Source organism: Podarcis pityusensis (assembly GCF_964106645.2).
Source record: "Podarcis pityusensis genome assembly, chromosome: 2".
Lineage (NCBI taxonomy): Eukaryota > Metazoa > Chordata > Lepidosauria > Squamata > Lacertidae > Podarcis > Podarcis pityusensis.
The window spans coordinates 15,301,344-15,315,324 of record NC_138029.1 but is presented as its reverse complement, the minus strand read 5'-3'; the positions used below and the strand labels follow the sequence as shown (position 1 = coordinate 15,315,324).

Genomic DNA, 13,981 nt, shown 5'->3' with positions numbered 1-13,981 from the left:
TAGGTTCCAGGCAGGACAGGGCATTTATTTTGTTTTCAATATGATTGTTAAACTGTCAACATGGCTATAATAGCTCCTGGTGGAGGCAGAGAGCCAGGTCTGGGCTTCCTGAATTATGCCGATGCTGATTCAGACACACTTCATTGATTTTGGGGAAGGCACTCCAGACTGACAATGATAATGGAAGAGCACGCAATCTGGCCGGGACTTCAAATGCCTATGGTTCTGCAGTCAATGTTTCTCTACAAAGCACTAGATAGAGATTTAGAAGTTTTCAGTGTCGGTTAGGTTCTCCCAAAGTAAAGAGCTGGGACAGAGTAAGTGGGCATGAGTGCAAGGAGGCTGATTAAGCCATACCTTCCAAAAGAGAAGGTGGCACTGTGGTCTAAACCACTGAGCCTCTTGGGCTTGCTGACCGGAAGGTCAGCGGTTCGAATCCGTGTGACGCAGTGAGCTCCCAGTGCTCTGTCCCAGCTCCTGCCAACCTAGCAGTTTGAAAGCACACCAGTGCAAGTAGATAAATAGGTACCACTGTAGCGGGAAGGTAAATGGTGTTTCCGTGCGCTCTGGTTTCACCACGATGTCCCATTGTGCCAGAAGCTACTGTTAGTTCCATCATGAGATGTACACCAGCTTATAATCACAGATACCAGCACCCTTCAAGCAAGCAAACTTGCCTTATTATTGCTCCATAGTATCCCACTGCCAGAGGATTGCCTCATTCAATTCACCAGTTTGCCTCCTCCAAGTGAAAGAAACCTGGGCAGTGCTGAATGTCACATCCATTGCCAGGTGTTTCCTGCTGGAAATAGAAAAGGGCTTTCCCCTTGGCCTGCCTTTATATCCACTCAGTTGCCAAGTGCTTATGTGACATCACAAGAATCCCACAGCCAATGGCAACAGCTGGGGAGGCATCATCTTCACTGCTTTGAGCTTCACAGTGGCGGGTGGACCGATCAGTGATTGTGTGCTTGTTTATTCAGGACACGGGTAGAGCTGTGGTCTAAACCACTGAGCCTCTTGGGCTTGCCGATCAGAAGGTTGGCGGTTCGAATCCCCACTACGGAGTGAGCCCCCGTTGCTCTGTCCCAGCTCCTGCCAACCTAGCAGTTCGAAAGCACGCCAGTGCAAGTAGATAAATAGGTACTGCTACGATGGGAAGGTAAACAGCATTTTTGTGTGCTCTGGTTTCCACCACGGTGTCCCGTTGTGCCAGAAGCGGTTTAGTCTAATCTAAGTTTGGCTTCATTGCGGGGCAGTATTTCAATTTGAGTAGGAAAATGAGAGTACCCTAAAACATTTTTTTTTGGGGGGGGGAAAGCACTGGGCACCAGACAAAAGCATTCCTCTTTACCCAGGCCTATGGCCATTAAATAATCTATGGCCTGTTAAAGCTGTGGGACGGAGGGGAGGGACTGTTATCATCATTATATTATGACTATGCTGTCTGTCATTGTGCTTTGTATTATGTTTTTATCATTGATGCTCCATAAAATATGTTCTTAATGCTCTATACCACCCTGGGAGCTTTTGATAAAGGACAGCATATAAATCGAAATTATTATTATTACTATTATTACTATCATGATTGTTTGATAACATAGCCATTGTTCAAAACCCACGCTTCCTTTAACTTTGCAATGCACTTCTCCACTCAAGCAATGTGTACAAAAATGCATACATTAGGGGAAAGTGCGTGCAAATATTAGTGTGCCTTTATTAGTGGAAATAACATTAAAAAGGGCATTATAGTAGGGGAAATTGCTTGCAAAAAGGTGTATATCAGGCAAAAGTGCATATGAAACGTGTACATTAGGAGAGGTTCACACTAAGCTGCTGCTGAACATTCACGAGGGCCTTTAAAAATAATCATAATCATCAACTGATGTGGGAATGTAGAGAACACAGCTGGAAAAACGAGAGGAATCAAAATGGACAGATTTGCCCATTCCTAATGAGGACACTGGTCCCATCACCTCCTGGCAAATAGAAGGGGAAGAAATGGAGGTAGTGAGAGATTTTACTTTCTTGGGCTCCATGATCACTGCAGATGGTGACAGCAGCCACGAAATTAAAAGACGCCTGCTTCTTGGGAGAAAAGGAATGACAAACCTAGACAGCATCTTAAAAAGTAGAGACATCACCTTGCCAACAAAGGTCCGTGTAGTAAAAGCTATGGTTTTCCCAGTAGTGATGTATGGAAGTGAAAGCTGGACCATAAAGAAGGCTGATCGCCAAAGAATTGATGCTTTTGAATTATGGTGCTGGAGGAGACTCTTGAGAGTCCCATGGACTGCAAGAAGATCAAACCTATCCATTCTTAAGGAAATCAGCCCTGAGTGCTCACTGGAAGGACAGATCCTGAAGCTGAGGCTCCAATACTTTGGCCACCTCATGAGAAGAGAAGACTCCCTGGAAAAGACCCTGATGTTGGGAAAGATGGAGGGCACAAGGAGAAGGGGACGACAGAGGACGAGATGGTTGGACAGTGTTCTCGAAGCTACCAGCATGAGTTTGACCAAACTGCGGGAGGCAGTGGAAGACAGAAGTGCCTGGCGTTCTCTGGTCCATGGGGTCACGAAGAGTCGGACACGACTAAACGACTAAACAACAACAACAACAAATGAGGACACAGGTTGATATAAACTAGGTGGTTAATATATCAAGCTAACCACCAACTCTGTATTTGTGATTGAAGCCACCTGTGTTCCAGAAATGCATGTTGACCGTAGCACTTCCTGACTGGTGTTTTATTGCAGATGGGTTCTTGACACAATGCATTCTGCTTTATTAGTTGTTCTGCAAGGTTTCCCCAGTGTTACCACATTATGGCTGTCTTGCAGGGCTATAGTGCAACAATGGTGGGGCGGCCTGTACAAACCCCAGAACATTTATTGCACGAAAAATTTCGAGGATTTTAGCAGGAAGTTATGGGTTTTTAGTCTCCAAACGTTCTGAAAGTGGAATCGTGAATGACAGCTCTAATAGCACCATAAACACTAGTAATCATGAATGCACAATACGAAGGATATCCCATCACCTGTCTGCCTCCCCCCTCAACCCTGTCTGAGTGTCTTTTGCAACTTCCCAATTCACCCACTTTTGAAGTTCCCACAAGTCCTTGACTTGAAGTATTTTTTCTTTCTTTTCCGATGAGTTTGGATATTGTTTTATTGATGTTTGTGTCTAGTTTATGGTGTTGTTTATTTTGTCTTGTACCCCGCGCTGGCCTGATCGGTGCTTATGAAGGGCAAGCAATAAATCATTTTAATGAAGTAAATGAATAAAACACCTTGGGAATTCAAAGGATGCCGAAACCTTGCAAAATTGGTGTTTGGCACATTCATATCTTTGCACCGCTGCCAAACCGCGTTTTGTTGTTTCCCTGTGCTTAACAGTTCTGCTGAAGCATGGCCCATGCCAAAGTGCCCCTTCTTTGTGCACAAAGTGTGGGGCAACCTGGGCATTGTGCAGTTTGTTCCTGTGGCACTGTGCACCATGCTCGCCTCTGCTGCAGGACCCTCCATGTTGCAGAAAATTAGCCTGCAGAGGAATGAAAGGTTTGAGCTGAGTCGTCGCAGGATTTGGACTGGAATCAGAGCGGAGTGCTGGGGCGGATCCACAGGTGGCTCAAGCCAGAAGTGGTCTCAGTGTTGGCCCTGTGATGCTGAAATTGCCCTCCGCACCCCCACCTGGATGTACATTTCCAAAATATAAGATAAAAACAAATAAAATAAAACCTACATACAGCAACAGTGTTTTGTCTATGATGTAAGTAATGGGCCCCACCTGCTAGCCTGCTCCCTAAAATATCACTGGTTTGCTCATTTCTGTATCAATTACTTTGGTAACATACATGTTTTGTTATGTGAAAATGGCTTTAGATACCTGTTAGGTCCATAAATTACCGTATGGCATATATTCAGCACAAAAAACAGCGACAATTTGTTGTTGACAAAGGACAGCTGGACATTTACAGTGGTACCTCGGGTTACAGTCGCTTCAGGTTACAGACTCCGCTGACCCAGAAATAGTACCTTGGGTTAAGAACTTTGCTTCAGGATGAGAACAGAAATTGCGTGGCGGCAAGCGGGAGGCCCCATTAGCTAAAGTGGTGCTTCAGGTTAAGAACAGTTTCAGGTTAAGAACAGACCTCCGGAACGAATTAAGTTCTTAATCCGAGGTACAACTGTAAAGGGCCCCATTACATTCAGTAGCTTAGGGTCTCATCAAACCTAAATCCGGCCCTGTCTCAGCCACCCTGCTCCTGCCTGCATTCTTACTTACCATCATTCCAGGGGGTAGGGCTGCCTCTCAGCTTCCTCATCCTCCGTTTCAGTGTTGCCCCTTGTAGAAGAAGCAGGGAGGAGGACGGGGACTACATTAGAATAAGTGGGCTCTGCCTGCCATTGGCTCTCTGGCTCCACCTACTGTCAGCCCTCCTTCCCTCTTCCTTGCAGGTCCCCAAAGGCATCAGCCACCAATGTCTTCCCCTCTCAACAGTGGTGCTATCAGAGGGAGGAGAGTATTAATTGAAAGAATTTAAGGAATTGTCAGGGAAATCAACAGCATGGTTACAATATCATCATTTTAATGAAGTATTTAAGAAAGACAGGATATGAGGGTTTGGGGAACAAATATCACAACTGGAGAGAGACCTGTTGGAATGGAATGTAAAAGTGTTGTCTAAAATGCATAAAATAGTGTTGGAATGGGAGACAAAGGATGAGCAAGTAAAATCCTCAATGATACACTGGGCAATAGATACTGCTTATAATATAGACATGGAAGCATGGGAATGATTGTGGAATAGGGATATAAAATTCACAGCATGTTATGGTTTAAGAGAAAATTACATGAAAGTGATATATCGTTGGTATCTAACACCGAGTAAACTGGCAAAAATGTGTAAATCTAAATCAAACAAGTGTTGGAAATGTAAAGAGAAAGAAGGTTCTTTTTATCATATGGGGTGGTCTTGTAGTAAGGTTAAAGCTTACTAGGAAATCATGTATAATGAATTGAAAAGGATGTTCAAAATAACCTTTGTAAAAAAACCAGAAGCTTTTCTTTTGGGAATTATAGGGACAGAACTACCTAAATTGTATAGAAATTTATTTATGTATGCGACTACAGCGGCAAGAATGTTACTTGCCCCAAAATGGAAAGAAGCAGAAGCCCAAGAAAAGGAAGAATGGATACAAAAACTTATGGAATATGCAGAAATGGCGAAACTTACCAGAAGAATAAGAAACCGAGTTAACATTCTTTTTATAAAAGAATGGAAATGGTTTATTGAATATTTACAGGTAAATTGCAAGCAGATTGGCAGGATTACTGTAACAACCTACAGCTTCATAAGAGTATATATTTAAAGTAGATAATTAAATGAGCAAACGAAATGAATTTGGATATGCAGAAGATATTTAAAAATAAATTTAAGGAGTTGCAAAAAGAGGGGGAAGGAAATCAAGCTTTGAAAATGTAAAAATGATTGTAAAATTAATGAAATGTATAAAAAAAAATACTAAAAAACCTGGTGAACTCTGTATTAAACCCAGATACATTCTCCTCCCCTCCTCCCCTCCTCCTCCCCTCCACCGCCACCCCACCCCAAAGCTTCCCCCAGGCGAGAGAATGCAAAGCTGTTTGACTGCTTTTCAGAGTGTTTCAATTTGAGCAGAGAAAAGCTGGCTCTGTACGCTACTGCAAAGTATCAGATGCCGATGTTCTGTACTTCAAACAGTCGTTGAATATATTAATATCTGGAGAATATTTAGAGAATATTATATTTGCCATCAAAAGCCATAAAGTGAGACCTCTGAAGAGAATTGCGGTGGGAGGGAGCAACCGATTCATTTCCGTTCTACTTCTAAGGCTACGTTTTACTGAGAGATTTGAGAGCCACCCGGCACTTGTTATTCGAGGAAAGGAGCACTGCTGGGCTGCGTAGCAGCTGGTGTAGTGGATCAGAGTCACCCTCCTGACACCAGCCTCACTACAGCTTACCTGCGCAGTTGGATGCGGGTGGCGCTGTGGTCCAAACCACGAGCCTCTTGCGCTTGCTGAAAGGTCGACAGTTTGAATCCGCACAGTGGGGTGAGCTGTTGCTCTTTCCCAGCTCCTGCCAACCTAGCAGTTCAAAAGCACACCAGCATGAGTAGACAAATAGGTACCACTGCAGCGGGAAGGTAAATAGCGTTTCCGTGCGCTCTGGCACTTGTCATGGTGTTCCGTGTGCCAGAAGTGGTTTAGTCGTGCTGGCCACATGACCTGGAAAGCTGTCTATGGACAAACACCGGCTCTCTTGGCCTGAAAGCAGAGATGAGTGCCACAACCTATAGTCAAATTCGACTGGACTTAACCGTCCAGGGGTCTTTTACCTTTACCTGCGAAGGCTGGGTCAGGGAGGTAATGAGACTGGCGTAGCCAGCCAAGCACTCTTGCCAATTAGGGATGGGAGAATGTGGCCATTTTGGTTTCCCTCAGTTTCTTATGTTTCCAATCTTAAGTGCGGTCCTCCACATTTCCACGTCTTTCGCATTATTTTTTTTTAACTTCATGAAAATTCACCTGCATTTTAGTTGAAATTCCCACAGCAGGCACATTTCCACCTGCAAATCTTCCCAATAGACAAACTTTTGCAAAGCCTATTAGCATGCATTATTTTTCCTAATATAAGCATTTGTATGCTCACCTTACCCCATCGTTGGAGACTTTCCTTGGATGGAAAACTGCATTGCCAAATTTGTAGACCTACCACATTTTGAAGGTTGGTTGGGTTTTTTGATTCAGAAAGTGTGAATTTAACTTCACTTGCTGTTGGGCAAAGTGCAGGTTGGGTAGGTTCACCTTTAAATGTGAACTGGTTTGAACATCTCCCCCATGGAAGCCATGACCTTGCAATGCCACAGTCGGATGTGTGGCTCTGTTGCTTTGCCCCATCACACCAGATGTTACTGTATTTGTGCTTTTGATTTTTCATCTAACCATTCCTTGCTGTCTTCTAGCGAGCTCATGAGCCTTGTTCAGGCATTCAAAGCTCACAAGTGCAACTGAGAATCCTGATCTTGCAAAGTTCTAAACTGTGCAAAGAACTTGTGCACATACAGAAAGGCTCTCATATTATTATTATTATTATTATTATTATTATTATTTGTGTACTGCCCTATACTTGAAGGTCTCAGGGTAGTTCACAACTCAAAACTGCAATATACAAAGCAGAAAATACATAATAAAAATAATCAAAGGTAAAGGTAAAGGGACCCCCTGACCATTAGGTCCAGTCACTGACGACTCTGGGGTTGCAGCGCTCATCTCGCTTTATTGGCCGAGGGAGCCAGCATACAGCTTCCAGGTCATGTGGCCAGCATGACTAAGCCGCTTCTGGCGAAACCAGAGCAGCACACGGAAATGCCGTTTACCTTCCTGCCAGAGAAGTATCTATTTATCTACTTGCACTTTGACGTGCTTTCGAACTGCTAGGTTGGCAGGAGCTGGGACTGAGCAACGGGAGCTCACCCCGTCGCGGGGATTCGAACTGCCGACCTTCTGATCAGCAAGCCCTAGGCTCTGTGGTTTAGACCAATCAAAAAAATCAACGACAGTAATATATAAACACTAATAGACTATACACTTCCTAACAAACTTAAGAGGGTGTGTTACTGTGATGGGGAGCAGTGAGAATGGCCGTACTCTTTTCCTCACATTATTGCAAGTGATTGTATCCTGGTATCCTATGTAATTGGTGCTGGAGGAGACTCTTGAGAGTCCCATGGACTGCAAGAAGATCAAACCTATCCATTCTGAATGAAATCAGCCCTGAGTGCTCACTGGAAGGACAGATCGTGAAGCTGAGACTCCAATACTTCGGCCACCTCATGAGAAGAGAAGACTCCCTGGAAAAGACCCTGATGTTGGGAAAGATGGAGGGCACAAGGAGAAGGGGACGACAGAGGCCGAGATGGTTGGACAGTGAGATCCCTCAATCAAAGATAGAAACTCAGGATGAGCAAAGTTTGCTCAGAAGGTGAGCTTCGCCCATCCATCCCCAAGTAGACAGGGCAAAGGTAGGTTTGGATCCTGCCGCCAGGGCAGGTCCTAAAATAAGATATGCAAAGGACTATGGATACATAGATATGCAAAGGACTATGGATGTTCTCAAAGCTACCAACATGAGCTTGACCAAACTGCGGGAGGCAGTGGAAGACAGGAGGGCCTGGCGTGCTCTGGTCCAGGGGGTCACAAAGAGTCAGACACGACTAAACGACTAAACAACAAATCCTATGTAATGCCCATTTCCAAGAGTATGGGAATGAGTAGCACTTTTCTAATTAGGAACTTAATCAAAGGGATCCTTGCCTTTCACGAAAGCCCACATTCAAGGTGACGCCTGTCAGTTCCTCCCTATGATCTTCAGCTAACTTTGAACATTTGCCAGCTCATAAATCCCCAAGAAAGCAGGAGGCTGCAGCACTGTGAGTGGGACGGAGGAACCCACAGGCCATTTAAATGGACACAGTTACACATGTGCCAACTGGGTCACTTTGAAACGAACTGCACTAAGAGGGTGGCCCTGTAATGGAGCTGGGATGCCAACTTGAATAAAATATTGGGGGAGCAGGTAAGCCCCGTGTCGCATAACCAATCACAAGACATAGCACACACACACCATTTGAATGCTCAGCAACTTTTTGGGGGGAGGGCTGGCCCCCTCAAATATTTTATTGGGTGGGTCAAAAGGACCTTGGCCTCTAGGAGTTGTCTCCTACGTAATTGGGAGAGGAAAGGTTTCACACAGTCATCAATCAGAGGGCCGTACTTAGACACAGCTGGCCCTACCGTTAGGCAGAGTGAGGCAGGAGCCTGCCTCAGGTTGCTGATGTTAGATGGAGGGGCAGACAAATCTTGCATCGGAAGGTCGGCGGTTCGAATCCGTGTGACTGAGTGAGCTCCCGTTGCTCTGTCCCAGCTCCTGCCAACCTAGCAGTTCGAAAGCAAACCAGTGCAAATAGATAAATAGGTACCATTGCAGCGGGAAGGTAAACGGTGTTTCCGTGCGCTCTGGTTTCCGTCACGGTGTCCCATTGTGCCAGAAGCTACTGTTAGTTCCATCATGAGATGTCCGCCAGCTTCTAATCACAGATACCAGCAGCCTTCAAGCAAGCAAACGTGCCTTATTATTGCTCCATAGCATCCCACTGCCAGAGGATTGCCTCATTCCATTCACCAGTTTGCCTCCTCCAAGTGAAAGAAACCTGGGCAGTGCTGAATGTCACATCCATTGCCAGGTGTTTCCTGCTGGAAATAGAAAAGGGCTTTCCCCTTGGCCTGCCTTTATATCCACTCAGTTGCCAAGTGCTTATGTGACATCACAAGAAACCCACAGCCAATGGCAACAGCTGGGGAGGCATCATCTTCATTGCTTTGAGCTTCACAGTGGTGGGTGGACCTATCAGTGATTGTGTGCTTGTTTATTCAGGACACGGGTAGAGCTGTGGTCTAAACCACTGAGCCTCTTGCTGCTGTCAGATGTGGCGGAGGACCTTGTCCTGTCACCAGTGTTGAAGTAAGAGTCAATTCCCTGTCTGATGGGATGCTGGACATGGGGTTATGGAGCAGGCCCTCATCCAACCGAAGAACTGAAGTGCCAGGTCCCCCCGCCAATAGAATAATAGAACTGTAGAGTTAGAAGGAGCCCTGAGCATCTTCCAGGCCAATCCCCTGCAATGCAGGAATATGCAGCTGTCCCATACGGGGATCAAACCTGCTGGGACTACAGTTCCTATCATCCCCAATCATGGGACATGCTGACCGGGGACTCATGGGAGCTGGAGTCCGACAGCACCTGGAAGGCCACAGGTTAAGACCCTGTGCCCTCTACTGATCACGGTTCTGAACCAGCAGGAAACCTCTGATGGTGGCATCAAGAGAACTTTGCAGAAACTCTCGGCAGTGTTGCCTCTTTCCCTTCAACCCTTGCTTTTTTGTTATTTTATTCCATCCTCGCTTGCCTCCCCTTCCTCCAAGCCTTTTTTTTTATCCCCTCCCTTTTTTTGTAATTTAAAACTCTGCTCCATTTGCTGCCACTGACCTTAACGGCTTAAATTAAAAAGCAATGTTCTGTGTATGTCTTGAAATCACGGCATTCAGGACCCTATGAAGCTTGACACAGGAGCGGCAGGCGGGGTGGTGGGGGTGGGGAGAGAGAAGCAGGTACAATTACCAGCCCCCTCCATTTCCCCCCCTACATCTCTTTCCGAGCGGATATCTTCTCCTGCCTTACTATTTCCCCCCTTCCCCTCTCTCTTCTTCACTCCGCAACATTTATGTTTTTAATAACACCCGTAATGACTTTGACCTTGTGGATTTACATTGGAATTTGCAAAGAAGATGCAGCGTAGAGGCACTCGCTTTGCTATTTGTCTAAATCTTCTTCCTGGGAACGGAAGAGAGAGGGAGGAGATTTCTCTCTCTGTCATGCTGCTTGACTGGGGACCGGGACTCAGGTGTCAACTTAATTTGTGGGTGTAAAAGAGGGGAAGAGACGGAGAGATAGAAAGGGTGTTGGGGGGGGGGGAGAGAAAAAAGTGTTTTGCAGGGTGGCAGAGAGAACAGACACACAATTCACGGCAGCTATGCATTGAACAGGGCTATGCACACACCAATAAATGGTGGCTCTGAGCTACAAACTAACAATGGCTAAGGCCAGATCCATGCAATACACTTAAGTCACATCAAATGCCCCCTTAAAGCATACAGCTCCCCCCAAGGAATGTTAAGGGGGCTGGGAATAGTAGCTCCGGGAGGAGGTAAGCCCAGTTCCATATCCTCAGGTGTCCTTATATTCCAGGGACAGTGCCGGAATTAGGAAAGCCATCCTGGCTTCTGATTTGATCCTGTTGTTGTTTAGTTGTGCCCGACTCTTTGTGACCCCATGGACCAGAGCACGCCAGGCAATCCTGTCTTCCCCTGCCTCCTGCAGTTTGGTCAAACTCATGCTGGTAGCTTTGAGAACACTGTCCAACCATCTTGTCCTCTGTCGTCCCCTTCTCCTTGTGCCCTCCATCTTTCCCAGCATCAGGGTCTTTTCCAGGGAGTCTCCTCGTCTCATGAAGCTGATTTTGACACACAACCCAAAGGAAACTGCAAGGAAAAGGCACATGGGACCATGTAACATGAGTTGATCCTCATGTCATTATTGATACCCCACACGTGTATGCTGAACCGGTTCCTATGTACAAAACGCAATATATATATATTTCCTCCCCAGGGAAGCTATATTACCATTCATACTACCATTGATCATTATTTTCCTGCTCTGTGTCTCAGCTGGACACCCACTCCTTCATTTCTAAGGCATCAGCGTGTCATTTACCTCAGTGGTAAAAGCCAGCAGGTACGGTCTTGTATGACTTTAAAATTACCAGGGTTCTTTAGAATGGTGGTAGGAATGCTGTCAAGAGATGTGGGCTCAGGACCCTTCTGGGAAACCTGTTTATTGCATATTCATCCTGATTCATTTGCAGGGAGATCATGGGCCTTGTGGGTGTCTTCTGCAACATGTTCTTGACGCAACAATAGCACCTTAGCAGTGAATTTATTCTGCTTTCATTTGTTCTTCAGGTGCTTCCCCGATGCTACCGCATATTTGCCGTCCAGATAGCACAACCAAAGTGGGATAAAAATAAACCAGATAATTTGTGGGATGAAATGTTATGGGACTTCAACAGCATCTGCACTGATCGGAAATGAAGCAATTCAAACCTCTCCCCACTTGGGGGGGGGGCTTTTGCGGGATCAAACAGTATTGAAAGTAGGATGACGTGTGACAGCCCCAATAGCATCAAGAGCACAATCTGTCATGAATGTGCAATAAAAAGGATGTCTGCAGGGGCCCTAGGTGCTGTTGACTGTTTAATGAGGATTCATCTGAATTTGTTTGCAGAGAGGCCGGATGATGTTATATCAAAGTGAAATCCTGAGTTTCCCCTCCATCACTTTCCTTCTTGCAAAAAAAGATGGACCTTTGAGGTAGTGAGTTTGTTCCACAATCAGCTATACTTGCGCAACCTGAGTTTGCTGGCATGTGACAGAATCCCACCCCAAAACAGAAATGATTTGGAAGCGCTCACAGGGAGGAATTCAATCCAGGCATGTCCAAAGTCTGTTTCGGGGATCTAATTCAGTTTAATCTGGCCCCTGTGGCAGTTTATTTCCTGGGGTAAAATCCTTTAAAAATAATTTATTATTTGTATCACCCCCATTTGACAGGGTTGCCCTACAACAACTAGTAGTAGTTATCCAAACCTTTCTTCAAGGAGGCTGTTGTGGGTGAACATATCAGACGACACAGCGATTCTTCAAACAGCTCTTGTTTATTCACAGGCCAGAACAGAACTGAGCTGAAGGGTTCAGCCAACCTGCTTATATAGAGCTCAGCTACAATGCAACAGTAACAACTTTCTGTAACTATCCAATCACTGAATGTCACTTTCAATTCCTTATTTGCATATGTCGACCTGAGTGAAAACTATCTACAGTATCCCCCTGCTGGCCCAGGGTGAGAACTTCAGTACATGACAGAGGCTACCCCGTTTAATCCTCATGTGCCCTGAGATAGGTAACGCTGAAAAAATGGTGACCAGCACAATATCTGTGATGGTGTCATGGCTGAGCAGGGATTCAAACCTTGGTCTTCTTGAAGCATGTCCATCCAGCACTTAGGCAGAGCAATTCTAAGAGGCTGGCAGAAGTAGCACCTGAGGAGGAACGGTGCCATTGAATGTATCGCCTTCTCTTCTCGGTTCAACTCTTCCCTAAACAAGACTTTATAAAAATGCATCAAAAGTCTGTTTACACTGAGGCAGCAGCAAACGTGGCCTGCTTTTCTTCTTGTTGTTGTTGTTGAGTCGTTTAGTTGTGTCTGACTCTTCGTGACCCCATGGACCAGAGCACGCCAGGCACTCCTGTCTTCCACTGCCTCCCACAGTTTGGTCAAACTCATGTTAGTAGCTTCAAGAACACTGTCTGGCAATCTCATCCTCTGTCGTCCCCTTCTCCTTGTGCCCTCCATCTTTCCCAACATCAGGGTCTTTTCCAGGGAGTCTTCTCTTCTCATGAGGTGGCCAAAGTATTGGAGCCTCAGCTTTACGATCTGTCCTTCTGGTGAGCACTCAGGGCTGATTTCCTTCAGAATGGATAGGTTTGATCTTTTTGCAGTCCATGGGACTCTCAAGAGTCTCCTCCAGCACCATAATCCAAAAGCATCAATTCTTTGGCGATCAGCCTTCTTTATGGTCCAGCTTTCACTTCCATACATCACTACTGGGAAAACCATAGCTTTTACTATATGGACCTTTGTTGGCAAGGTGATGTCTCTACTTTTTAAGATGCTGTCTATGTTTGTCATTGCTTTTCTCCCAAGAAGCAGGCGTCTTTTAATTTTGTGACCTGCTGTCACCATCTGCAGTGATCATGGAGCCCAAGAAAGTAAAATCTCTCACTGCCTCCATTTCGTCCCCTCCTATTTGCCAGGAGGTGATGGGACCAGTGGCCATGATCTTCGTTTTTTTGATGTTGAGCTTCAGACCATATTTTGCGCTCTCCTCTTTTTCTGCCATCTCCTCACTTTCTGCCATCAAGGTTGTGTCATCTGCATATCTGAGGTTGTTGATATTGCTTCCGGCAATCTTAATTCCGGCTTGGGATTCATCCAGCCCAGCCTTTTGCATGATGAATTCTGCATATAAGTTAAATAAGCAGGGAGACAATATACAGCCTTGTCGAACTCCTTTCCCAATTTTGAACCAGTCAGTTGTTCCATATCCAGTTCTAACTGTAGCTTCTTGTCTTTTCTAGCTGGGTTTTTTTCCATGGGCTTTTTGCAACAGAACTCTTTGCTGCCACGTTTTGAGTTGCTGTCTGGAAGGCTGCATGAACCAGATCCACAACTCCCCACAAACACCCCTGGCTCCTGCTC

The 13,981-nt window shown here is 45.5% G+C and overlaps 2 long non-coding RNA genes across 2 annotated transcripts; one reads left to right on the top strand and one right to left on the bottom strand.

The window, feature by feature from the left end:
* Positions 1-2,785: 2,785 nt before the first annotated feature.
* On the bottom strand, positions 2,786-6,295 carry LOC308471269. Its single transcript, XR_013982862.1, has 3 exons — positions 6,010-6,295; positions 4,288-4,347; positions 2,786-3,543 (listed from the first exon to the last, which is right to left on the bottom strand). It is a non-coding gene; the product is annotated as an uncharacterized lncRNA (long non-coding RNA).
* Positions 6,296-9,389: 3,094 nt separating this feature from the next.
* On the top strand, positions 9,390-11,901 carry LOC308470311. Its single transcript, XR_013982360.1, has 2 exons — positions 9,390-9,568; positions 11,626-11,901. It is a non-coding gene; the product is annotated as an uncharacterized lncRNA (long non-coding RNA).
* The last annotated feature ends 2,080 nt before the right edge of the window (positions 11,902-13,981 follow it).